Raw genomic sequence first — 25462 nt, 5'->3', positions numbered from 1 at the left:
AAAAAGTTGTAACTGGGCGGGGGGGAGGAACAGCCGGTTTTATCTAGACTGAACTGGTTAGGATTATGTGGTAATGAAAAAAAATGACTGTATTAACAGTAAAAATCTAAACTGAAACAAAGCAGGAATAACATATAAATAACATATTACACTAGGAAAATTAGACTGAATTAGCTAGATAACACTCCTGATTTTTCCAATCAGTCACCTTAAATATTAAAATAAGATAGCAATTTTTGGAAGATGTCTGGGACTACTACTAAATTTTGAGGAATACAATCTAAAGAAAATCAAGAGCTTTTCAGAAGTTCCCATGTGATTGAAAGAGTAGATCCCTCCTGAGGAATAAATGGAATATTCCTCCCTGTCATACAACCAATTTTTCTATATTTGTTTATCTATAGAGATTCTGAGTCATCCAGGTCATGGGTGTCCCAAAGGTGCTTTTTCAAGAGGCAACTGGACTTTCTTGTTTTCTTTGAAAATGTTTTGCCTCTCATCCCAAAAACTACTTCATTCTGACTGGACCGTGGGGAATGGAAGGATTTATATTCCTTGCAGACAGCTGGTCATTTGCATTCTTTTAGAGCAGGGGTATCAAACTGCTGGCCTGTGGGCCCATTGCATCATATGGAGGCTGCGCCCACCCAGTTCCAGTGATGCAAAAAAGATCACCATACGTCATGACATATCACATGACATGGTGAGTTTGACACCTGTGTTTTAGAGAGTCATTCAGGCCAGTTAGAGGTTTATCTATGTCCTCACGGTCACCTGAGTAGTGCAAATGGGTGTGGAACCTTCTTGGAACTGCTGAAAGGACTGTGTTATAGACTGGAGATAGATGATGTTGTACCTCCCCATATATTGAGAGAGGGATGTTGAATTTTGATATAGATGGCCACTTTGACCCCTCTTTCAAACCACAGTCTTTTTTGTCCAAAATGTGGACTTTGCTGGCTTCAAAAGACTGGCATTTGTCTTTTAAATGCAGATGGATTGCTGAATCTTGTTCTGATAAGTTTGTTCTCCTGTGTTATGCCATGAGTTTATGAAGTGGTTGTTTTGTTTCCCAATGCACATATCTCACTGCATTATATTGCATATACCACATTGGTCAATTTGTCTCTGGGTATTTTATCCGTGGCATGGGCAAACTTCTGCCTTAGTGTATTCTTGGGTTTAAAGTGTGCAAGTATGTTGTCTTGGCTGAAGATCCTACTGAGCTTTTTAGATATTCCTGTAACATATGGAATGACAACATTGCTTTATTTATTGTCCTGTTCTTTGTCTGTTATAGAAAAGTTCCTGCTGGATCTTTCTGGGGATGTGATGAAGGCCCACTTGGAATAGTCACACATTCTGAGGGTTTCTTTGATGTGTTTTAGTTCTTTTTCTTTCCCATCTTTGCTGGTAGGCAGGCCTTCAGCTCTGTGGTGAACTCCCATTTTGTGTTCCAGTTGGTGGTGAGAATCAAAATGTAAATATTATCTGTGCGTAAGGGTTTTATGTAAACTTTAATGTTAAGGCTTCTGTCTTCATTAATGTGTACTGCACAGTCCAAGAAGGCTAGACTGTTTTCCTTAAATCTTCCCACGTGAATTTGATTTATCTGTCCACAGAGTTGATATGTTTGGTGAATGTGTACAATTCCTATGTTTTGATCTTGACCTTCATTCCAACTGAAGTTGACACAACAGTGAAGAACGACTGCTACAAAACAGCACTTTAGGTGATAGAACCAACCTCAGCCCAGACAACCTATGAGCCATGCTGTACTTCTGTCTGAAGTACATATAAAATCATGTTATGCTTATATAATCTAGGCTACAAATACAATCAAACAATTCTTAAAAGGTTTTTACAGATAAAAACATGACTGTGCCACAAGTTCACCTGTGTTCCCTATTGTAGCCAATCTCTACATGGAAGAGGTAGAAAACAAAGCCCTTCAGAGGAATTCCACCCACTCATTGGGATAGTTATGTGGACGATATTTGGGTCAAGATTATAGAGGTATCCACAGAGTTTATCCACAAAAGAAACTCAAGATGGTGGCTATACACAATTACATCCCGATTCTTTTTAAAGGAGAGATGGATATAAAATGTGCAAATTAGGGATTTGATTGCACAGTCACACCTCTATGTGCCTTTTTTGATTCCTGCCCCCTGCAGATCGCTGTCTTCATTATATCTTTTCTTTAGTATTATTGTGGGTCTTGAACTGTTCTGTTGCTAACAAGTCATGCAATCTAGTTTTATTAATGCTTTTTTTCCCTTATTGAATAGCTTCCTTACAATACCTGAACTCATTTGAAAAACCTTTATGTTTAAAGACTTGGCAGTCTCAAGATGCTATAAAAACTCAAAGTACCCAAGCACAATAATTTTAAGAGTGTTTTTATGCTGGTAATAGTGCCAGAAATTGATATTGTAAAGAAATATCCTAATATAAGAATCTGTCTTTTCCCCATTTGTATTAATTTCCCATTTATTCATTCACAGGTCTCTCATTTCTGTATTAATGTATTTTTTTAAAAAAGCATACTATATAAAAAGAAATTTAAATGTTTATATTTGAATGTATTTTCTTGAAAAGCGAACGTTTTTATTTCTTTTCAATGTATCAATTTCCAAAACATCCACTTGCAAATGCAAATATATCTTCTTTTAAGAATTGTTTTATTGTAATTGTAGCCTAGATTATATAAGCATAACATGATTTTATCTTTCCTGCAGCCCGAGAAGTCATTGGTAATGGTTGAATGGGCATAATTCTTTTTTTTTTTTTTTAGTCTCTTCTAGCTCCACTAAGCAGCCATATGTTGCTTTTCACAATATCTTTATTTTTTTAAATTATGGTACTATTTGTTTTCCCTTCTGACTGAATGGTGTCCAGGAAATGATAGCTTCCCCCCCCCCACTCCATAACTAGGAAAAATCATGTGGGGGGGATTGCATAAGATTCTATATCAGAAACTTAAATAACTTTTCAGATTAATAGACATTCATTCATTCATTCATTCATTCATTCATTCATTCACACCTGACTCTGGCTGATCTGAAGAAAGACTGACCGGGATTTAAATTTGATAAATACCTAGATGGAAGACCATCATGATATCCTATCATGGTAATCATTATATTAAGAAATACCTTAAATACCTGAAATATACCTGAAATACCTTCATTGTACTTTGACTTCAAATTACTTTAATATACATTGACTTAACTTATATATTGCTCTCAAGAAAGCTACTGAGATATCTTTTTTTAAAAAGATTTTATTAGGTTTTACAAGGATAAGGAAGGGATGGAATCAGTATGGGTATTGGGTAGAGTTCGGGAATGGGATTAGGGTAACAATAATGGGGTTACCCCCAACAATAATTCTACACTTTAGCAAGCAGACTATCGTCCGGATACAGATATTAAATAACAGTAATTAATGTAATGGTAAATAGCTATAATCACTAGGAATAACAGTAATCATGAAAATGATTAATCAGTAAATATCATTCATCCTATTAAATTTCACAATCCTTTCTCGCTAGATCGTATTGCTAACCATTGATAAAAATTTTCCCATGTTTTAAAATAAACTGAGTCTTCTTTCTCTTTAATCTCTAACTACTGAGATATCTTCATGCAGTCACAGGTATTGAACTTGAGTAGAACAAAGTAAACCGTTAAAAGTCTCTTACATACTTATACTATTCTCCAAGAAAACATATAAATAATTTACCTTTAACATGTGTGGGTTATGGCTCAAGTATTATTTATATCAGGAGCTCAAATTCAGTAAGAATGCCAAATAATCTTATACAACGATTCCTCTTAACTTGGAAGGTACACCATAGAAGCTGGAATTTTGCCCAGAACCAAGACAAATGGAATAAAATTCAAAATTATAAATTGATCTTATGTAACACATTTCATTTGAAGCCTCCGTAGCATTAAAGCAAAATAAGATGCCAAACTGTCCAAGTGAACTTTTAATACTGGTCTATTAAACCACATCTTCCATTTAATTCAATGAACTTATGCATAAATATATGAATAGGGCGAAAACAATTCTTGATCTCTTTATTTTCAGAAGTGAAGGGTTTTTTCCCCCTTTGAATTCAGAAATAGGATGAGAGTCTATTCTTAAAGAAAACAGCTGCAGTCTCTCAATGTTTTTCCATAGCAACTGCCCAGCATCTCACTGCCTGTTAGAATGAATATTCAGATTTCAAGAAATCAGCTTCACATTTGCTAAGATTGATGTTGTTAGACTGATGCATTTTGGAGTGTCTTGAAGGTTGTACTGAGTTGATTAAAATTAGGAACCTGCCTAAAATATGAGACTGAAATACATAAAATCCAAACATTCAAAAGTGTATTAAAGAAGAGTACCTTTATTCATTTATTGGCTTTCAGCATTACTGAATTCCAAAATGAATTTGGGTGTATGTTCTCTCTAAGCGGTGTGTGTGTGCGTGCGCGCACACATGCATGTGTATGCATGCTATTCACGAAACCCACACACAAATGGTAAAACTTGAGCACACACCAATTTCTATTACCACAAAATAATAATAAATTTAGACTCCATAAAACTGTAGGATGACAAGTTGCAACTGACGAGGAGCCCTGCCCAAACTGACCACCTTGGTTTTAACTGCAGCAGTAAGGTCACTTAGCAGGCTTCAGTGAAGGTACCTTTTATCTGGAACAGCAGACAGGTGATCCTTTCCTAGTCCTGCAGATGGAACTGAGCTGTTCTGGATCAGACCCAGCTAGAGACAGGCTGGCCGTCACCCCAGACTCTGCTTTGCACAAAGGAGCACTTCCCTCTTTCCTCCCCCAAAAGTTTAATTAATATCAGTTGAGTTTCAAGCCATACAACAGCTATGATTGTTAACGTTATTATTTATTTATTTATTTATGAGACTTATATACTGCTTTAAGTGCAAGCACTCTCTAAGCGGTGTACACCAGTAAGCAATGTATATATATATTTACATTGCCCCCAACAATCTGGGTCCTCATTTTACCTATTTCGGAAGGATGGAAGGCTGAGTCAACCTTGAGCCGGTGAGATTTGAACCACTGACCTGCTGAACACAGTCAGCTAAAGTGGCCTGCAGTACTGCACTCTAACTGCTGCGCCACCTCGGCTCATTATATAATTATAAACATTATATTTAATGATGATTATTATTAATAATAATAATAATTAAAGTTTAAATAAATTCAGAATATTTATTTATATCCCACCTTTATTATTACTTTTACAAATAATTCAAGGTGAAAAACAGATCCAACACACCTTTCTCCTCCTGTTTTCCCCATCATAATCCTGTGAGGTGAGTTGGACTGAGAGAGCGGGATGGCCCAAGGACACCCTGCTGCCTTTCATAGCCAGTTTTCATGTATTCAGAAAAGAAGGAAAGAACAGGGGGAGGGGGAATAAGAGGGGGTGTTTTAATGCTTTTTGTGTAATTCTTTTCTTTCTAAACGTTTCTCTAATTACTAATTTCAAAAACAAAGCAAAAAGAGCCGAGGTGGCGCAGCAGTTAGAGTGCAGTACTGCAGGCCACTTTAGCTGACTGTGTTCAGCAGGTCAGCGGTTCAAATCTCACCGGCTCAAGGTTGACTCAGCCTTCCATCCTTCCGGGGTAGGTAAAATGGGGACCCAGATTGTTGGGGGCAATGTAAATATATATATATATATATATATATATATATATATATATCATATATATATATATATATATATATATATTGCTTACTGGTGTACACCGCTTAGAGAGTGCTTGCACTTAAAGCAGTATATAAGTCTCATAAATAAATAAATAAATAAATAAATAAATATAAATAAATAAATAAATAAAAAGAAAATGAACAATTTAAATGCATATAAAATAATTATCAGTTATCAGTGACTAGTGAGTTTATATTGTAATCTTTAAGAATGGATATATAGAGGCAGTTTGGTATCATGGCAAGGCACCACGCTAGAAATCTGGAGACCATGAGCTCATGCCCCACCTCGGGTGACTTTGAGCCAGTTATTCTCTCTCAGCCTCAGGAAGAAGGTAATGGCAAGCTAAAAACTGCAGAGGCAATTGCTAGGAATCAAAAATGATTTGAAGGCAAAAGTTTTAAGCCTGCATCTGACATAGTAATATATTTGATAGCTCCTATAAATATGGAATATGTACATATTTTAACCTACTGTTACTGCTTGTGCTTGCAATTTACTGATATACTTATATTTTGGCACACCAGTTTATTTTGAGTTGTTTTTTTACACAGCATGTCTGAAATTAGAGTGAACATTGCTCTGAGTGGCTTACATTGTTAGCTTCAGGATTCATAGTTTTCTCCCATCAGATTTCAGAAGCTAAAATTGAAATCTTAGCAACACTGAAATCTATTTTAACAGCACTCAGGGCAACAAGGCTGTAAATTTTTTGAAAATGAAAACTATAGTGAAGAAGGTGCTTGAATGGGAATTTTCTGCTCCTTTGATTTGTTTCTATTAACTTGTTATATCTGATCTAGATCTTTCAATTAAAGACAGAGGTAGAAAGAAAAGGGCTAGGACTATACTGAAACACCTCTCACTTAGCTAGTTGATACAGACAAGACAAGCTTTCAAAAATGTTTAAATAGGCAGAGGTTCTGTGAACAAAGTGGTGTTCTTTAATCAGAAATCAAGATGGTGATTTTTATCAAAAACCATTGCTCATTCCCACTTGCTGCTTAAATTGCCCCATAAATATCAATAAGATGGGAGAAATAATTGCTGTAAAAATTTTATTCCAATTCTGATTACATGATCTGATTTGTAATTCTGATTAGAAAGTGCTCTTTTCATGTGTAAGGCTATGTATTTCTTCTCAGTAGTAACTGGGAATTCTAATTCATATTCTGCTAGCAAATTTCTTACACATGGCTACCAAAAACCGTGTATTAGTTCATGTGGCAGTTACTGTAGTAGATGTGGTATTCTTCCAAATGTGTATGCCATTGTTTAAAGTTATTATATTTTGTTTCTTTCTAAGTGTAGATGTTTATATATTATGAGATTCTAACTGCCTTTTGAGAGATTGAATGCTTTTTATGGGAGTAAAATTTCATCTGAAACCTAATGCAATTCCTGTTTCAGTTTCTCATTCCAATATTCAGGCTGTATTAAATAGAATGTTTCTTTGAATTATGAGGGGTCCTTGGTGTGCTCTGAGCTTGCTTGTTTTCTTGCAGACGTTTCATTACCCAAAGCAGGTAACATCATCAGCACTGATAATGTTACCTACTTTGGGTAATGAAATGTCTGCAAGAAAACAAGCAAGCTCAAAGTGCACCAAGGACATCTCATTTCAACTCTGAACTATAAATAGTCTCTTTTTTGAATTATATAAGAGTCAATTTTTCAGTTTCTTTTCAACAACAATCATATGTTTATATAAGTGGGCAAACTCTCATTCTCAAAGTCATTTATGTCTATATAAAAATGCCATATTAAAATTTTTTGCTAGATGATCCTCCAACCTGTGATAACTCACAGAACTCTATGGCCCCTCAAATGATACCACCAAATTGTAATATTTATTGTGAGTGAAAAGGACATTATGAGAAACCCAAGGAGCAATCTTAACTGTATTTTATTCACTCAAATATAATTACTTTAATTTTGGTCCTAGCCTGCCCTGTTTTTCAGAATGAAGTCTTTGGCATAAAAAAGTTTGTCCCTTGTTCTAACAGGGAAAATATAACAAAGAAAAATAATAAGGAACAATTTACCCTCCGAATCGTGTCAGTGAAATGTATCTAGAATAAGTGCAGATAAAATTAAACATCTAAGGCTCACTTTAACACTGCAATCTATTCTAAATGCAATACAAAGAAATTTGATGACCCAATGTTATTTGACTATTCTTTCAGAAGTCTCTAATTCTTTTTCAAGAAAGGCTTGAAAAGAGCTTATTTTTATAATTTTATCTGGAATTCAGATAAAAAATACACTTAGAAGCAATTTTCAAAAAAGCATTAGCTCACCCATTGTAAAATTGATGCCAAATGTTTCCACTATTATAAGGCATTGATGGTATGTTAATCCTTTACGTATTCCTGTTATTCCAAATTGTAACCCTCCTGCAGTGGCAGTTCTGCAGAGGATGGACAGATTTATTCATTCAGAAATCAATTAATCAATAATAGATCAAACACAAATTATCAAAGAGTGCTGCTAATGAGATACATGCTAACAGCCTGCTCTTAATCTAAAACATTCTAATAATGCTAAGTGACACTTATACAAAATAATACAGCACTATTGTATTAGACTGAAAGGAAAATGGAAAGGCCAAACAGGGAGCAAGACTGGGAAAAAGAGGGAGCAATAGGGAAATCACAAACAATGGGAAATTCATTGAAACCAAGGAGGATGGAGAGCAAGTTCAAAGAAGGGTGAGGGAAGTAGGATTTCAAAAGGTGATTCTTTTTAGCACAACATGTAACTAGATATGAAGAAACCAGAGAAATAAAAACAGAAACTAAATACACTGTAAGGCTTCTTCCCAAGGCAACAAAATGTGAAGTTCAGAGCTGAACTGAAATGGGAAGCTTGCTTGCTAAGCAAAAAAAAGGAGAGGTGTAATTATATATCATTAATGTTTCCCATCATGGGAAAGAAAACAAGAGGTTCAAAGAAACAACATTCACCCACATGTTTTGCATAGTCGCAGTGAAGGAAGGAGGGAAGGAAGGAAGCAAGGAAAGAAGGAAGGAAGGAAGGAAGGAAGGAAGGAAGGAAGGAAGGAAGGGACAAGGGGAGAGAGGGAGGGAAGGAGGGACAAAGAGGGAGGTGAAGGAAGGGAAGGAAGGAAAGAAGGAAGGTAGGAAGGAAGGAAGGAAGGAAGGAAGGAAGGAAGGAAGGAAGGAAGGAAGGAAGGAAGGAAGGAAGGAAGGAAGGAAGGATTCTCAATTTTTATAAGGGTATCTGCCCTGAGTCAGAAGTATTGCTAATCCAGCTATGTCTACCTGAGAAAAATGGAGGACAAAGAAGGAGACAAGGACTAACCAAGCAGGATCCCAAAGAGACAATAAAGGGAAAGGAAGGTTGGAGTTGATTAATGGTTTTCCTTTGCATGTCAGGCAGCTTAGCATATGAATAGAGACAACCAAGAAACATCAGGGATGTAAGCTAGGTTTAAAGTTTGAAAAATCATCCTGAAGATGGCAATGAAAATCCATTTCTATACTTTGGCCAAAAATGTGTAGAAGTCACATGTTTAAAAATGTGTAGAAAACATTTTTTTTTTTTTTACAGAGTGCTGTGTATTTGCCTTCACAGTGTTTGAAGACTGCAACCTGTTTTTGCTTTATAGGACAGCTGGATTTTTTTATGTAAATGATACTTTTGACAGTGCTTTGAACATCTGGAACATTTACTTTATTTTGTAAGCATTGTTTGTTTCAGTATAATTTAACTCTAGAAACTCTATATAAAGGTAAATGCATTTGAAGAAATTAAAGAAAAAACTATTCAACAATGTGTGGCAAATATTCCTCATAGCCTTAGTGTCCGTACTTATCCTCCAAGTTTTATATAACCTGAAACATAATTAACCCTTTCCTTTGTTAGCTACTTGACATTGAAAAATTCATTGAAGCATTTGCAATAAATGACAGTATATACATCAACTATATGTTTAAGCAATTAGATAAATTGATGCAAATTGCATATATTTGTGTTTAACAACATTTGTATTTATATGTTTTTTTAAAAAAAATAAAATTTGGACTTGCATCTATTCAAGTTTTTCTCTTCTTCACCTCCCCCCATTCTACCATTCTAATATGAGTATTAAACCAATAAAAGTATATTTTAAGTACAGTAAAGCTTTAATTTAAGGGATCATTTGGGCGGAAGGAATGGTTCATTAAATCCAAATGTCTATTAAATCCAAATTTAGTCAGTGTGCATAAATTTGCACGTTCTGTGCAAATTGCTATACAATTGCTATAAATGGAAACAATAGTAGCGAAACTACTATTTAAATGTCTGGGGCCATCCAATGGATAGGACTGGCTTTGGAAAAAATGAGATATTTTTCTCCAGTGTTTGGGATTACACTAGCATATACAATTGTACTAAAATCTTGTTGTTCCATAATTTAAAATATCTGGATAAATGTTAGATTGACTCAAGATATCTATGTACTAATTTTAAAGAATGATTTGTTTGCTCTGAACTGGTCATTAAACATTAAACTAAGCTGCAATCATCTTTTTAGTTCTCTTCAAGTTCCCATGAAAACTTCTGTTTTAATAACATCATAGGCTTGATACAAAGATTAATATACTGGGGTTGCAATCTGAGGACACCAAAAATTTGCAATTCAGCTGATTATAATATCTCACAGAGGAGATCGCAGAAGTATTTTTAAAGCTTTTATTTGTACAGAGGAAGTGGCAGTCTTACATTGCTTTGTGATTACAGTGTTTATCTATATGAGTATATAAACACAGGAAAGGAAAATCAATAAATTTCTGTCATGTCTAGCAATGTCTAGCTTGCACTGAATATGTGCCATTGGAAAAATGAATAGTTTTAAAAAGTTACGATGCTGTCATTTAAATTTTCCTAATACAGAGTTTCTTTCAATTTCAGATAACCTATTTTACTTGATGGCAACTTTCTGTTTATCCTCTATCTGCTGTATCCTTTAGAAGAGAAATTCCATGGAATGACCCTGTAAATTGCCCAGGTAGTTCACGAAATGTAAAATAATCTTGAATGATAAATGATGTATGATATATGAAATACATCATGTCAATATCTTGTCATTTGAGAATGTATTTTTCATAAAGACAATCAAATACAGGAACCTGAACCCTTAAAAGCACACAATTTGTCATCAATTTTCCACATAAAGTTGTTTGGATTCACTCCAAGTTGCACTCTAACTGTATAGGTCTTATAAAGGTGCATGAGATAATCTGGGAACATTTTTTTCATTATGGGAGGGAATGATGCCAAATGCTTTGAAACAGTTTATCTGTCTTTTTCTCAGAGGCTAGTAGTGGACCTAACAAAACTGGACAATTTTCATAGAAGGGTTTGGCTTGCAGCTCCAGGAGGTCCTGAATGAAGCAGTTTATCTTGACTATTTTCAGTCAGAATTCAGAGCTAGTTATAGCCTTGAGATGACATTGGTCATATTTGTGGATGACCTCAAGATGGACATAGAACATCCATCCAAGCCCTTCTTGATCTCTCAGAGGCTTTTGTTGTCATTTATCATGGAATCCTTTTAGATTGCCTCAAAAGATTGAGAGTGGGAGGTACAGTATTACAGTGGTTCTCTTTCTTTCTCTCAAGCTGTTTCCAGTTGGTGAGGATAGTGGTGAAAAATTTGGACAAGGCCCATGCTTTGTAGAATTTATCCAGGTTCTACACTCTCCCTGCTCTTATTTAGCATTAACATGAAGCTACAGGGAGATAATCTATTGACAGTGGGTGGAGTATTATCAGTAAGCTAATGATATCCAACTATGAATCGCTGTCCCAAGTCAACCAACTGATGCTAGCAAGGTTCTTTATGGTTCTTTCCTTTTGGCTGAATACTATGATGGTATGAATGTTCTTGCTGAAGAACAGTCTTCAGCAAGACTGAGAGGCCATGGGATTTAAGGCTCCCTGGATCCAAAGACTTTATTCTTTTTTTAAAAGATTATTTTTGCAAATATGTTCAGGATAGAATGTATGATGGTATGATTCATTCTCTGACTGATAGAAGCAATACAGATGGTAGTATGATAGTCGATCAGTTATTTTTCCCATTTGCCCAATCTCTGCTTTAAATAATAATAAGGCTCACATAGAGCATCAATGTGTACTACAATGTGTGGCTTTAATGGAAGGATTTTATGACTAATATATAATTCCATCTTGAGAATGGACAGAAAGTAAGATTGTCTTCATTTGCTTGACTAAGCTCAAGTATCTCACTTAATGTATATTGGAAATTCCTTTGTTTCAATTGCATATTTAACTTTAATAGCTCTTTGAATTTATTTATTTGTATCCTGTTTTTATTATTTTTACAAATTATTCAAGACTGCAAACATATCCAACATAGCTTCCTACTTCTATTTTCTACACAACAATCCTATGAGGTGAGTTGGGCTGAGACAGAATAGCTGGCCCAAGGTCACCTCATGCCTCAGGTGGACTAGAACTCACAGTCTCCAGTTTTTTAGCCTGGTGTCTTAACCACTAGACGAAACTGGGCATTCTTGGGAAAAGGAGGTTAAAAGAGGGGGGTTAGTATATGAGCCTTATTTATTTATTAAATTTATATGCCACCTGATTCCCAGTGACTCTGGATGGTTATTGCATATCTTGTAGCAACAGATAGATAAATAGATATGTGTGTATGAATGTGTGTTTGGGGGAAGATAGAACTGAAAAAGACAAAGCAGAATAATGATTATAATAATGTTAGAACGAATAATTCATAAAGTATTATTGATAATATGTATATATGCCTGTAGTATTTATCACACTAAAAATATAAGAAAAATATCTTGCTCCAGTAGAACCTCTTGATAAATTATTCTTCAGCGGTTTCAAAGTGCACTCTCCTTTTTCAGTGCCGTTGCTTAAGAATAACCATCTTGTGATTGTGACAATGTGGGAGACTGAAATAGTCTTTGTTGAACAATGCCATTTCAAGGGTCTAAATTCTTATCCATTGGCTGGTGGCTCATTTGTTCTATGTAAAGTACTAATTCATAGAAAAAAGGGTTCCTGGTTTCTTGTACGAGAGCTCTTGAGATCTATCTTCTCAGATCAGAATGCTTGATCGTTGATTCTAAGGAGGACATTCAGAGGGTCAGTTGAACATTAAAAGCCCAAAGCACTCACTGTATTCCTTAAAACCCTTTCTAAATTCCTAAAATTGTCCATTTTTCTCTTTTAAAAATATTTTATGTGTCAAAATGGCTTAACTGAAGTAAAATGAATATATATATTATAATCATGGTACTTACATTAGGATTACTTTTTGCCAATAGGCAGTAACTAAAATGTCAGAATTCACTCTTTAAAAACCTTCTAGATTAACCTGCTGTTCATCCAGATGTTTACAATTCTTCCTTCTTGTTGTAGTAAATGATCAACAAAGAGCTACATATGGTATCACTTAACATAAGAGAATTATATATGATGGGAACATCAGAGTTCAAGTATGCTTTGTAGATACCACATTGTACGCTCTGCTTTTATTGTAGGGATGAGTAAGCATAACATATTCTTTAAAAACAATAGAACAGGCAATGTCAGTTTTATATACATTTTGATATCCCTTTTTTCTTCTAGAAATTGAGGCTACAGATACTAATACCGATATAGATGGTATAGATATATACTATATGTCTCCCTTAATTTTTCCCTTCACCAACAATTGTGTCTGATAAAGTGGACAGAGGAAGATAAATAGACCCAATCATCCAGTGAGCTTCTGGGCTGAATGGAGACTTGAAAATAAATCTTCCCAGTCAATGACCAAGCTATCATTTATTTCATTCCACTGAGTAGAAATTTGTGGAATCAGGGTGCCTCCGCTACCGTTAGGTTCTTGATTATATCATGGTTTCCATTTGTGTTCAAATGAATTGATTAATGGGCCCTCCCCTCTTAAATCAAAATGTTGATGACTAAGATAGTCGGGGCATGCCAAGAAATTAAATATAGAGTTAAAGTATGATTTCCTATGCCCAATATAATCATATTTATTTTATGAAAACAAAGTTATTGCTTCTTGCACTGTGATTGGTTTGGGGTTTTGTTTACCTTTTTTAAAAAAAACAGTTAAGAGGTAAAGCAAGCAAACTGTTCATTAAATATTGGGCTACAAAAGTTCAGACACCACTATATGTTGACAAAGAGATGAACATTCTAACTCTTTGATACCATCTAGCAATTACCAGGATTTCTACAACCTAAATATGATAGTTCTAATTAAATGCCACAGTGGGTTTTCTTTTGAATTTGTGTCAAAGTGTATACTGTGAAATGTTTGCAGATGATATCCATGATTGTTAATTACTGTTTGGCAGAGGAGTAGAACTAGATAGAATTGATAAGTGTATCAGCCCTCCTACAGCAGTTCTTAGCATGATCACACAATAAAGGCAGCCTTTGTTTGAAGACTTAGAACTTGTTTTAAAAATAAAATATGAACAGTTCTATTTCCCAGTAAATAGTGATGATTTTTCCTTCAGAAAATGTAGGAGTAAGTTCAATATTTTTCTTCTTAGAGTCAAATATTCTTTGACTCTGGATGGATGGTTCATAATCATAATTACCCTCTAATTATTATACATGACCATAAAAAAAGCAAACAGTGCCATAACATAACTACTGAATTGCTGAATATTTGAAATTGTCATGAGACATGCACTCTAGTCCTTGGCTATGCTTTTTATTTATGCTTCAGTTGAGTGTTTTAAAATTTAGCAACCAGCAATAAAGCATGCTTGTTTGCTTGCAATAAGGCATAAAGGTCAGCTCCAGCAGGTTCACAGATTACTTAATTGAAAGGCCATAATAACAAAATCTTGGAAGTCTGATTGTTCTATGTCTTACCCTTTCTTATACCATGTGATTTAGGAAGCAATCAGATTGAACTTTAACTGTGGAGTTCCCGCTCCAGGTACAAATAACCAGGCTAAATTATCTTACTTTGGACACATTATATGAATATCCAATTCCCTAGAAAAAGTTATAATGCTGGGAAAGGTGGAAAGAAAAAGAAGAGATGACTAACAGCAAAGTGGATGGACTTAGTTTACAGTGCACTGTTGGGAGACTTGAAAGACTGGTTAGGATAGAGCATCATGGAGAAAATCTATCTATGTGGTAACTAAGAGTTGAAAATGACTTGTTGGCATGTAATCAATCAATCAATCAATCTGCCTGAACTGCTTATATAGCTTTCTGCTTGCTTTGGATTTAAGCCATATTTTTCTGCTCTTCACTTTGGTGACGTATCTGGCTTATCTCTGTGGAAGTCAACTTACTTCTTACAATAAGTGAGAATTTGCTTCTTTTGAAATCATTATTTTGGGGGATTGGGTGAATTTTTGCTTTCTAGAACTGACAAGTAATATAATGAGTGTCCTATGGTAACTAGCTGGCCATCTCAACAGCTTCTAGACATTATTTTTGATTTCTCCCAAATGTATGTACAGCAATTTGAGGGGGAAAGAAAAACTCTACTTTTTTTCATAATTAATTTTCAGTGGCTGAGTTAGTCTTTCACGAGGCAATTGTGTTGGAATATTTTACCAAAACTGCTTGTTAACAATCACACTGAAGTTTATAAACTCCAGGTTATATTTTTCAAAAACCCAAGAGACTGGGAAATAAATTATGTAAGGAGACTTGGGACTTTGTCCAAATGGCTGCCTCTCAGTAGGAACTTTCAAAGACTGAACAGAACAGAAATCAAATTTACTACACGGGAAGAAGCTGGCCCAGAAAAGTTTAGGTTTGAAAATGGACTGAATTCAGGTGGCTGTTATAGAAAAAAAAAATTAAGAACATTTCCCCTGTGGCAAATAGCAGCTGGAAATTGCTCAAGATGCTGTTAACTCCTCCATAGTCACCAGGACATGGGGTGAGGACCCCATGCAGCTCACTTCCCAGGGTGCATAAACACTCAAACATATGCATGCAACATGAGAAGGGCGTAGAAACACAGAGGAGGAAATATGTTACTTTTGTTACACAGAACAAAGTAGACCCCTCCCTTCTATGGCCTCTGTGTAAAAGGTTGGAAAGAATTTTGAATGCTTATGTTCTGCATGTTTTCCTTATTTTGAATCACTTCCAAGTTGCAGAAAAAACTGTTAATATCCTTGTTTGGTACCTTGTCTTAATTGTGTTACATCAATGTCCTTATTTCTTAGGAAGCAAGAAATATGTCAGTCATTGTATTGATATTTTTTATTTTATTCACTCTTTACATACTCTATTCTACTAGATTTAGGTGCTATTAAAACAGTGATCAAATTTCAGCAAATAGTCTGCATATATATTATGCAGCTATGCTCTGCAGGGGACTTGCAAATTAGACAGCTAAACGGACATTAGTTCTGCCAAGTCCCAACTACAGTGATTTCTAGTTCCCACACTGCTAAAAAGGATGAAGATTGGAGCCAGTACCAGATTTTGCAAGCACTTTAATTGGACTATTTCTGACTCCCAAAGTATCAATGCTGCTATGCATACAGTTTCCTTCTGATTTATGTGTCCCTATCAGCTTGTTGCATGAAGGAGAAAGAGAATTATTCTGCCAATCAATAGATTAAGACTGTGCTGCTATTGTATGTAAATGAATCTGGTATTAGAGAACTAAGTTCCATTCTGCCTAGAATTTTATCCTTTTGATTTGAAGATCTTCTCTTTAGTTTTGTTAAGAGTTGGCAGAACTGCTTGAGAATTAAAACTTGTCATATAGTCAAAGAAACACAGTCAAAGACAATAAGGAATCTAGAATGTCAAGAGATTTTAAGTCACAGCCCTATGAAGATATCATGGTAGTCATATAAACCACAGGAACACATTTGTGACCTGAATCACTGTGGATACTCTCAGTCAGATCATGTTGGATTCATGATGCTGCAACGTAGCTTGTGTTTAACCAGCAGTTAGAACATGATGTATGAATATAGCCATTGTGGTTTAATCTGCAAATCACGTGCAGTATGAGTGTATCTTCAGATCTCATAGTGAAGATTTTGATCAGAAATACTACAATCTTACAAATTATCCAGGCTATATTTGTTGAAGGAATTCCAAGAAGTTTAAGGGATGGAAAGATGAAGAAGGAAGCCACTCTTCCACTTCCTTTCAGCTACCTCACCACAATTTAGCCAAATGTTGTATTGTGATGCTTTTGGTAAATGCTATAGATTCCCCCTGATTTTCTAACCATTCCAAATCCTATATGCATTCTTTTAGCACTTTGCCCAACATTATTTAGCCTTGCAGAATATTTCATTATAACAATGTGAAAAAAATGTTTTTTTAAAATGTTACTATGCATATAGTTTAAGATCTTGTCTTCAGACCTGAACATTTGAAATGAATACAATTTAAAATGATTTAATTTTAATGCTGCCTCTCTTTCTCACATAAATTGCACACTTTTTTCAGGGTAGATTGGGGTCATGGTTCAAGTGTATTTTTAAAGAGGGTAACAACAATGAAAGAAACAGACTATTTGAATAGCAGACTATTCTGCTATCTTAGACTTTTGAAGATGTCAAAAGTCTTGAAAGCAATACAAAATTATATATAATCATAGATTCCCTGATGATGTCATGTATGGAATAAAAAGACAAAAGGATTGAGATATTTTATAGATCCTGAAAAGTACAAATTTGAAATGAGCGGTAAACAACTATATTAAAGGAATTAGATTGGCTGTGATCATAAAATGTGCTTAACCAAGTCACTTCCAAATCTAGTAGCTGCATTTGCACAAATAGCATTGAATGGATCATTTAAATAAGTGCAAGGCATAAGGCATTCATTTTGTCCATTGACCCTTCCAACCTCCTCAAAACATTGCCTCAATGACTATAACCCTGCCACCTCTGAGGCATTATCTTTTTTAAAAATAAAATGTATGGTCCTCCAGCTACAGGAAATTAGTACATATTTTATTTAAGCCACTTTGTCCATAGACCCAGTTGTACACCTTTTAAAATAAAAGTCTGAGAATTAGTTCATGAATAGAAGCTAATTTGCCAGCATTGTACCAAATATCATAACTTTAAAAAGTTGCCCTACATCAAGGAAAGCTGGTAAATCCCAGTGTTAAAGATCAGATCAAGACAATGGAGGACAAAGGAGGAAGAGATTGATAGTGAAAGGAAGGAAGGAAGGAAGGAAGGAAGGAAGGAAGGAAGGAAGGAAGGAAGGAAGGAAGGAAGGAAGGAAGGAAGGAAAAGAGGGGGGCTGTCTGAATACCGCATAACATTTCCTGTTCCAGATGAATCACAGAAAACAATAAACCACCACAGAACAGACAAATCAGCACTTCTGTGGGAAAAAATGAAAAGCTTAGTGAATATTGAAATATGTTATGATTAGTTTATAAAATTTTACTCACAGCTGTTAATAATATATAAAATAGGCTTACATTAATACAGGAAAATCATTTTAAATTATAGGAGTTGCTAAATAAACATATTTTTATTAGGTCGCAGTTTAACTTAGATAAAACATCTAGGTATAATTTGAAGGATTTGCTTCATTAATTTATTTTATATGTCTAAGCCGCTATTTTTCATTCTCCAGAATAATAGAAGGTATTACAATTGCTTCACTAATTGTATGAATCATTTTTCTCCCTCCTAGAGTTGATCATATACAATGGCCACCTGACCATCTGTAATATAAAGAGGAGATACAAGGTTTTATTTTAGGGTCATTTCCTTCACAATGAGTAAAGCCAGAAAATGTTAATGTGGCTTTAGGAACTGTGGTGGCACAGTGTTTAGAATGCAATATTGCATGCTGACTCTGCCCACTGCCTGGAGTTCAATTCTGACTGGCTCTAGGTTGACTCAGCCTTCCATCCTTCCATGGTCGGTAAAATGAGCACCCAGATTGTTGGGGGCAATATGCTGACTCTGCAAACAGCTTAGAGTGGGCTGTAAAGCATTATGAAGTAGTATCATGGTCTAAATGCTATTGCTATTTTGAACAGAAAATGTTAGCAAGTTTTTCAATATTTTTTGCTATTGCAGATAATGTTGAATTGCAGATGCTAATAGTAGTCCTTGCTAATGATTACCTTGTTAAGGTCCCAAAGTCCTCATTAGTGGATTGAAGATGGCTGTTCAAAAGTAGAATCCAACTTTGCAGCCACAAATAGGGAGCCAGTAAGTGATTTGCTCCTATAATCCTCTGTGGATAAAAGAACATGTGAAATTGGCCAAGCTGTTCTTTTTTCAGGTGCTCCTTGCAAAGAGACCATAAGACAGCAGTTTCTGGAGGGGGGGAGGAGAATCAGGAGATGAGGTAATTTGCCATAATTGCTCCAGCTGCAAATAAACCTTTTAAAGGATACTAAGTTCACACTTCCCTTGATAGACACTTTTGGAAATTGTTTATTAATTGCGTCAAAGAATTAGACACATTTACAGTGACAAGATTGCAAACACTGGGTGAGTGCCTTCAATCCTTAATAAAAGAAAATGAAGATCTATTTTTATAATCTTTAAGACTTTAAAATAAACAGCAAACAACAAGACAAGGTATTGGCTATAGAAAGTTTTAAACAGATTAAGGGCTCAGAAAATAATTTCTCAGAAATATTAGATTTTGAATAATAAGACTTTGAAATTATTTTTTAAAAAATAAATGCACATTTGTGAGAAAAAAATATTTTTTATATTGGAGACATAGTAAGATAAATAACTTATAATGGCATTCAGAGATCTCTTTGAGGAACTGCACCAAAAACTGCGGCATGAGCTTGAATCAATTAGATTAACTACATTTGTCTTTTTGGGAACAGTGTGCTCTCAGAAAATGTTACAAAAAAAGATATGAAACAAAATTTACATGAGAACAACATGAATAAGACTTTGAATAAGAATTTATCATCAGATATAAAGAAAAAACAAGATAAGGTTTTAAAAAATTAAGAAGAAAATAATAAAAAAAAACAATGGCAATCCCAAAGAGAAATTAGAACGATTTCTTTTTGCTGGATTTACAAAAGAGACAGCTTAAAATATTGAAGAAATTCATAACGAGGATCAATAACTATCTGAATGGATTATAGAGAAGTATGTTGATATCTTGACTGTAAAAATGTGTTATATTGCATTTGCTTACATTTAAATGATGTTGAAACTTTTTCCCTACAGTTAATTCATGAATTCTAATTTTAGAGCAATTAAAAATGAAGTTTTATGAACTTGTCCCCTTTAAAGCATAAGTAATTTATCTGTGTTATGTTAAATTTTAGTATTTTATTTATATTAAGATACTGGGATTACTTTATAGTTGCAAAATGTAGATTTGTTTAGAGTTGAAATATAGAATGTTTATATGAATGGGATATGTTGCTATTTGGAAGGTGGTTTGTATTGATCTTGTATTATTATTTTCTTTGGAATTGTTGATATTTGGAATAGGGATGTTGTATATTGGTGCTCTTCCTTCGTTCCTTCGTTCCTTCCTTTCTTCCTTTTCTATGCCCCTCATCTCACCAATATAGTAACACTAGGTGAGTTTTTTAAAGAAAAATAATTGCTCTTTGTCAAGTTAAACTTTAATGTGATTTTTTGTTTATAGTTGGCTATTGGGACTATTTTATGCTTTTTGAATGGGATTTTGCTTATAGCTAAGATTTGAAACATGGAATGTTGAGTTTTATATATGTTAATTAATGTTATTATTTTAGAACTCTGAACATTTTGTTGATACCTGGATTGGAGAAGTGTTATTTATTTCAGTAACTATAGTTAAGAGATGAGTATTGGATGAAAAGTTTTATAGTATATTTGCTAATTAAGAGGAGGTGAATAGGTTATGAAATTGTTTATATTTGTGATAAGGTAGGAAGTTGCTTTTCCAGAGTGGGAGTTCTTTTTATCTTTTTATTTTCTTGCATTCCCTTTTCTTTTTCAGTTTGTATTATCTTTTATTATTGTATCCAAAAACTTTTAATTAAATTATTAGCAAAAAAAGAGGAATTTATGAGAAAAGTGTGGGAAATACACATAGTTATTTGCATACCATCTCTGTATATACAAGACATATCGTTATTTGTTTTAACGTTGGAAATTTTATTGATTCAGATTCGAGAATCAAAGGTAGTTAAGGGCGTAAAGATAAGGAAGAATGAGTATAAATTGTGGGCTTTTGCGGATGATTTGGTCTTAATTTTGGAACAACCGAATCAAGCGATTGATTGTTTATTAGAACTTATAACACAGTATGGGAATGTCTCTGGTTTTAAAGTCAATAATTATAAGACTAAGATATTATCTAAGAATATGTTAGTTAAGGATAGGGAAAGTTTGGTCAAAGCCACAGGTTTTCAGATGGTAAAAAAGGTTAAATATTTGGGAGTATATTTAACCGCTTCAAATGGAAAATTGTATAAGAATAATTATGAACCATTATGGGGAAAAGTACAAAAGGACTTAAAAGACTGGAAAAAACTGCAATTGTCATTGTTGGGGAGAATTTCAGCTGTAAAAATGAATGTTCTACCAAAGTTTCTTTTTTTGTTTCAGATGATACCTATTTTAAAAAAAGAGGCAAATTTGGATGAATGGCAAAGGGGTATCAACAATTTTATATGGGCCGGAAAGAAACCAAGGGTTAAGTTTAAGATTTTACAGGATGCTCGAGAAAGAGGAGGACTTAAGGCACCCAACTTGAAATTATATTATGATGCAGCCACTTTAACTTGGTTAAGCAATTGGCTCAACTTAACAAATAATGATATTCTGTTTTTGGAAGATTGGGACTTAATATATGGTTGGCATGCATACCTGATTTTCAATAAGAAAGTTGATCGGATTTTTAAATTACATATTTTGAGGAATGCCTTACTTCGTGTTTGGAAAAAGTATTATTTTAGATTGAATTATAAAATACCTATCTGGGGGATTCCCAGACATGCAATTGAGGGAATTTCTAAGGGGACAAATTTCGATAAAATCTCGTATAAAGAATTGTTAATTTGTTCTGGTTCGAATTGGCATTTGAAATCCCTAGATGTATTAAGGCAAGAAAATACTCTACAGTCATGGTTTCAATACTTACAAATAGTGGATAGATGGACTGTAGATAAGAAAGAGGGAATAACATTAGAAGATAAACAATTGGTTATTCAGATTAAAAATCAGAGTCAGGCCCATATAAAAAGAATTTACAATGTTTTATTAGAGTTAGACCCGGAAAAAGAATTGGTTAAAGACTGTATGATTAAATGGGCTCAAAATATACAGGAACCGATTTCATTGGATTTATGGGAGACAATTTGGACTAGAAATGTTAAATTTACACAAGCTCAAAATTTGAGAGAAAATTTTTATAAAATGTTTTACAGATGGCACTTAGATCCTAAAAAATTATCTTGTATGTATCCTAACATACAGCCCAAATGTTGGAGATGTGGCAATAAAGATGCGACATATTTTCATATTTGGTGGAATTGTAAAAAGGTAAAGGCATTTTGGATTATGATTTGGTGGAACATTCAAAAGATTTTTAGAAGGAAGATAAAGTTTACTCCTCAACTATTTTTATTGGGTATCTTTGTGGATTTAAATGATAAAGAAACTATTTTGATGTTGAATTTATTAACTGCCGCAAGGTTATTAATAGGTTTATATTGGAAGAAAGATTCTTTGCCTACTTTAGAAGAATGGGTATTTAAAGTATCTAGTTTTGCAGAGATGGCAAAAATTTCTGCCTATTTAAAGGATCATACACAAGAAAGATATATTACTGTATGGAGAAGATGGATAGATTATATTCAGAAAAAGTATGGAACTAAAAAGTTTCACTTATTTTATGAATGAATATTATAGTAAATATTACAGAGAATTGTCTTATAGGCTATTGGAGTTAAAGGTTAAGTATGATATTTTTTTCCTTTTTTATTATTATTTTTTCTTTTTTTCTTTTTTCTTTTTCTTTTCTTTTTTCTTATTATTATAAATTCTTTTAATTATTAACCCTGTATTCTGCTCTGGGAAGTGAAGGGAGGGGGGTTGGGGTGGGAGGGAGGAAATGTGGGGGGGTAAGTGTAATATAGATAATGGTTGCTTATAGGGGTGCGGCCTGGGCACTCCCCTTATGCTGCGTTCATGGGTTTGATAGGGATGAGAGGTGGGCAAGTGTAGAGAGGAAGTAGGGTAGTGAGAGGAGAAGGGGAGAGGAAGAGAGTAGGATGGGAGGTGAGAAAGAGAAGTAGGGAATGTTTTAAGAGAGGGTGGACGCGGCCTGGGGGGAGTGTGCAGGTCGTAATAATGTTTATTTTATCTTAAAATTGTATTGTATACTTTTTTTTATAATGTTTATATGGAAAAAATAAAAAACTTTCATTAAAAAAAAGACATATCATGTGGTATAGTAAACATAACATGAAGGCTTGGGATGGAATTTCTAACAGACTCTGGAATGTGGTGGAGGGAGAAAGACCATTATAAAAGATTTCTTTTATAATGAGAAGAGGGGGAAACATGAAAAAGAGATTCAGAGTAACTCCATCTTAATTATGCTAGGCATAAGTTGATCTGGAGAACTGCTTTGGCAGGTTTTCAAGAATTTGTTACATTACCCTTCTACCAACTGTAGGAGATGATTAGGCTGAGCCTGATGGAAGGGTCAAGCGTATCATTAGGCTCAAGTTCCTTCACACCCATAATAGATCTAAGTTCAGCCCACCTGGAATTATCTACCACTAATTTGCTTTGATCATTAGTAGCTTAGATTCTTGTAGAGAGTATGCATTAAATCTGAATTCATTTGAGCTGCCTTGGCTGATTTCTTGTGCCTGACACTAACAATAAATATTATTCTGAAAATTCAAATTGTTTCCTGAATTCACCAGCCTTGAAGAGCCTGACAAGTCTACAATTTATTGAATTATCTCATTTTTAAAAAATCAAGAAGCCAAGCAAGATATTAGGGTAGAAAAATACAACAAACTATTCTGTCTGAAAATAAGTAATTAAATATAAGAATGGAGAGACAAGCAGAGACAAAGAAATGAAGTAAAGAACTCTTCTTAAAGGAAGGAAAGAAAATAATATGCTAATCACCACACCCAGTTCCAACTGTCTGAACTCATCAACTGTCTGGTTCTGGAGTATTTGGGTGTGCCTGTTTATCCAGGTGAAATAATTTCACCCACACAGGTAAATCTACTGCCACCACCTGTTCTTGAGGCAGTTTCTTGAGGCAGTTTCCTCACTTGGAATCTCCAGGAATAATCTTACACACTGGATTTTTTTAAAAAATATATATATATATATACCTAATTAAAGGAATGAAATAGAGATTTGAGAAAACAGTTTAATTGCTGTAATTTACATAAAGCTGAGATATAAAACAAGTATTCAGGGGTCTGTACAAAGGTTTTTGAATACAAAGGATTGCAACAGTTATAGAATTACTCCAAACTGAACGTACAACATTATTTTTTAAAGCCACTTTTGAACAACTAAGCATTCTCAACAGCTATGTCAAAACATCATATGTCATGATTATGTTTGCATCATGACATCTGAACCAATTTTGTAAGTTGCAGCATATGCACGATGAAGTCCTATACACAAGGGTATCACTTTCACCCGTTGCAGAATTCTCACTGGTTCCCAATCTTTCACTGTTTTTATAAAATTGTTCATTCACCTATTTGATTCTGTAAGTGAACAGCAAAAATTTACTCAGAACAATGGACCTCTTAACTTCCTCTCCTTCTGAATCCCACTCCTCCCTCTAGTTAGGGAAGACTGTGATTGTGTTTTGAGAATATAGAAAGGTCCCTTAGCCAGGAAGCCACTAAGAATTAATCCACTACAGCTACAAATCTGTATAGCTACATAATAACACCTTAACAATATGGTGACAAAAATATTTCAGGGCCTTAAAAATGATGTATTACTGTAATGCCTTCATAAAAATGATGCATTAGACATTTTATTTAGTTAGATGTTATAGTAATGAATGACCTTTTTTTTTAAAAAAAAAGAATTTATTTTCCATACTGCCCTTCAAAACATGTTGATTATAATATTTATTATCTCATTAAAGTTAATATGACTTAAGTTGGTCTTGGTGACTAATCATTTCAGCAATGTTGCTTATCCCAGAATAATTTATTTGGAATACTGACTCATTATAAAGATGGAAGATTAAATTAAAATTGCTTTTTGTAACTGAAATAACTCCTATAAACTGCTCCCTAAGGGAGAGGCTTGCATTTTTTTAAAGAGAAAAGAAATATTAGATTTGAATCCTATTCTTTTTAAATAATGAATAGTAAGTACCTCTTGGCACTAACCATTTTCCTGACAATCTCATTCATCCCCACCTTATTTGTTCTCTCTCCCTGTAATGATATAGTTTGCCTATTTTCCCTGTATGTTCCCACATCTCCAAAATCACACTAGCACCTTTTCCTTCTCATTCTATTAGCTTTAAAAATAATGCAGATTCAGTGCAAAGATGCTTTTTCCACTTGGTTCTACTGAAAGCCTCCAGAAGGTGATGGGGGGGGGGGTGGCAAATGAATGTATATGGCACATTTGTGGATTCTCTGGGCTGTGAGAGCCTGGACTTGTGTTTGATAGCTGAGGCATGATCTTTTGCATATTCTAACACTGAAGTAATGCAGATGGAATATGCGTGC

At 34.4% G+C, this 25462-nt stretch overlaps 1 long non-coding RNA gene across 3 annotated transcripts in view; it reads left to right on the top strand.

Moving 5' to 3' along the window:
- LOC120317938 overlaps nucleotides 1-25462 on the top strand; it is a 223953-nt gene that overhangs the window by 47783 nt on the left and 150708 nt on the right. For all 3 annotated transcript variants that reach the window (XR_005559362.1, XR_005559361.1, XR_005559359.1), the window contains exon 3: nucleotides 10669-10765. This is a non-coding gene — a long non-coding RNA (uncharacterized LOC120317938). The remainder of the gene's footprint in view (nucleotides 1-10668; nucleotides 10766-25462) is intronic.

The sequence above is a fragment of the Crotalus tigris genome, unplaced genomic scaffold, assembly GCF_016545835.1.
Source record: "Crotalus tigris isolate CLP2741 ecotype Arizona unplaced genomic scaffold, ASM1654583v1 scf7180000019944.6993514239:2294586, whole genome shotgun sequence".
NCBI lineage: Eukaryota > Metazoa > Chordata > Lepidosauria > Squamata > Viperidae > Crotalus > Crotalus tigris.
Note: the sequence above shows the minus strand (reverse complement) of the source record. Positions and strands in the feature narration are given on the sequence as shown.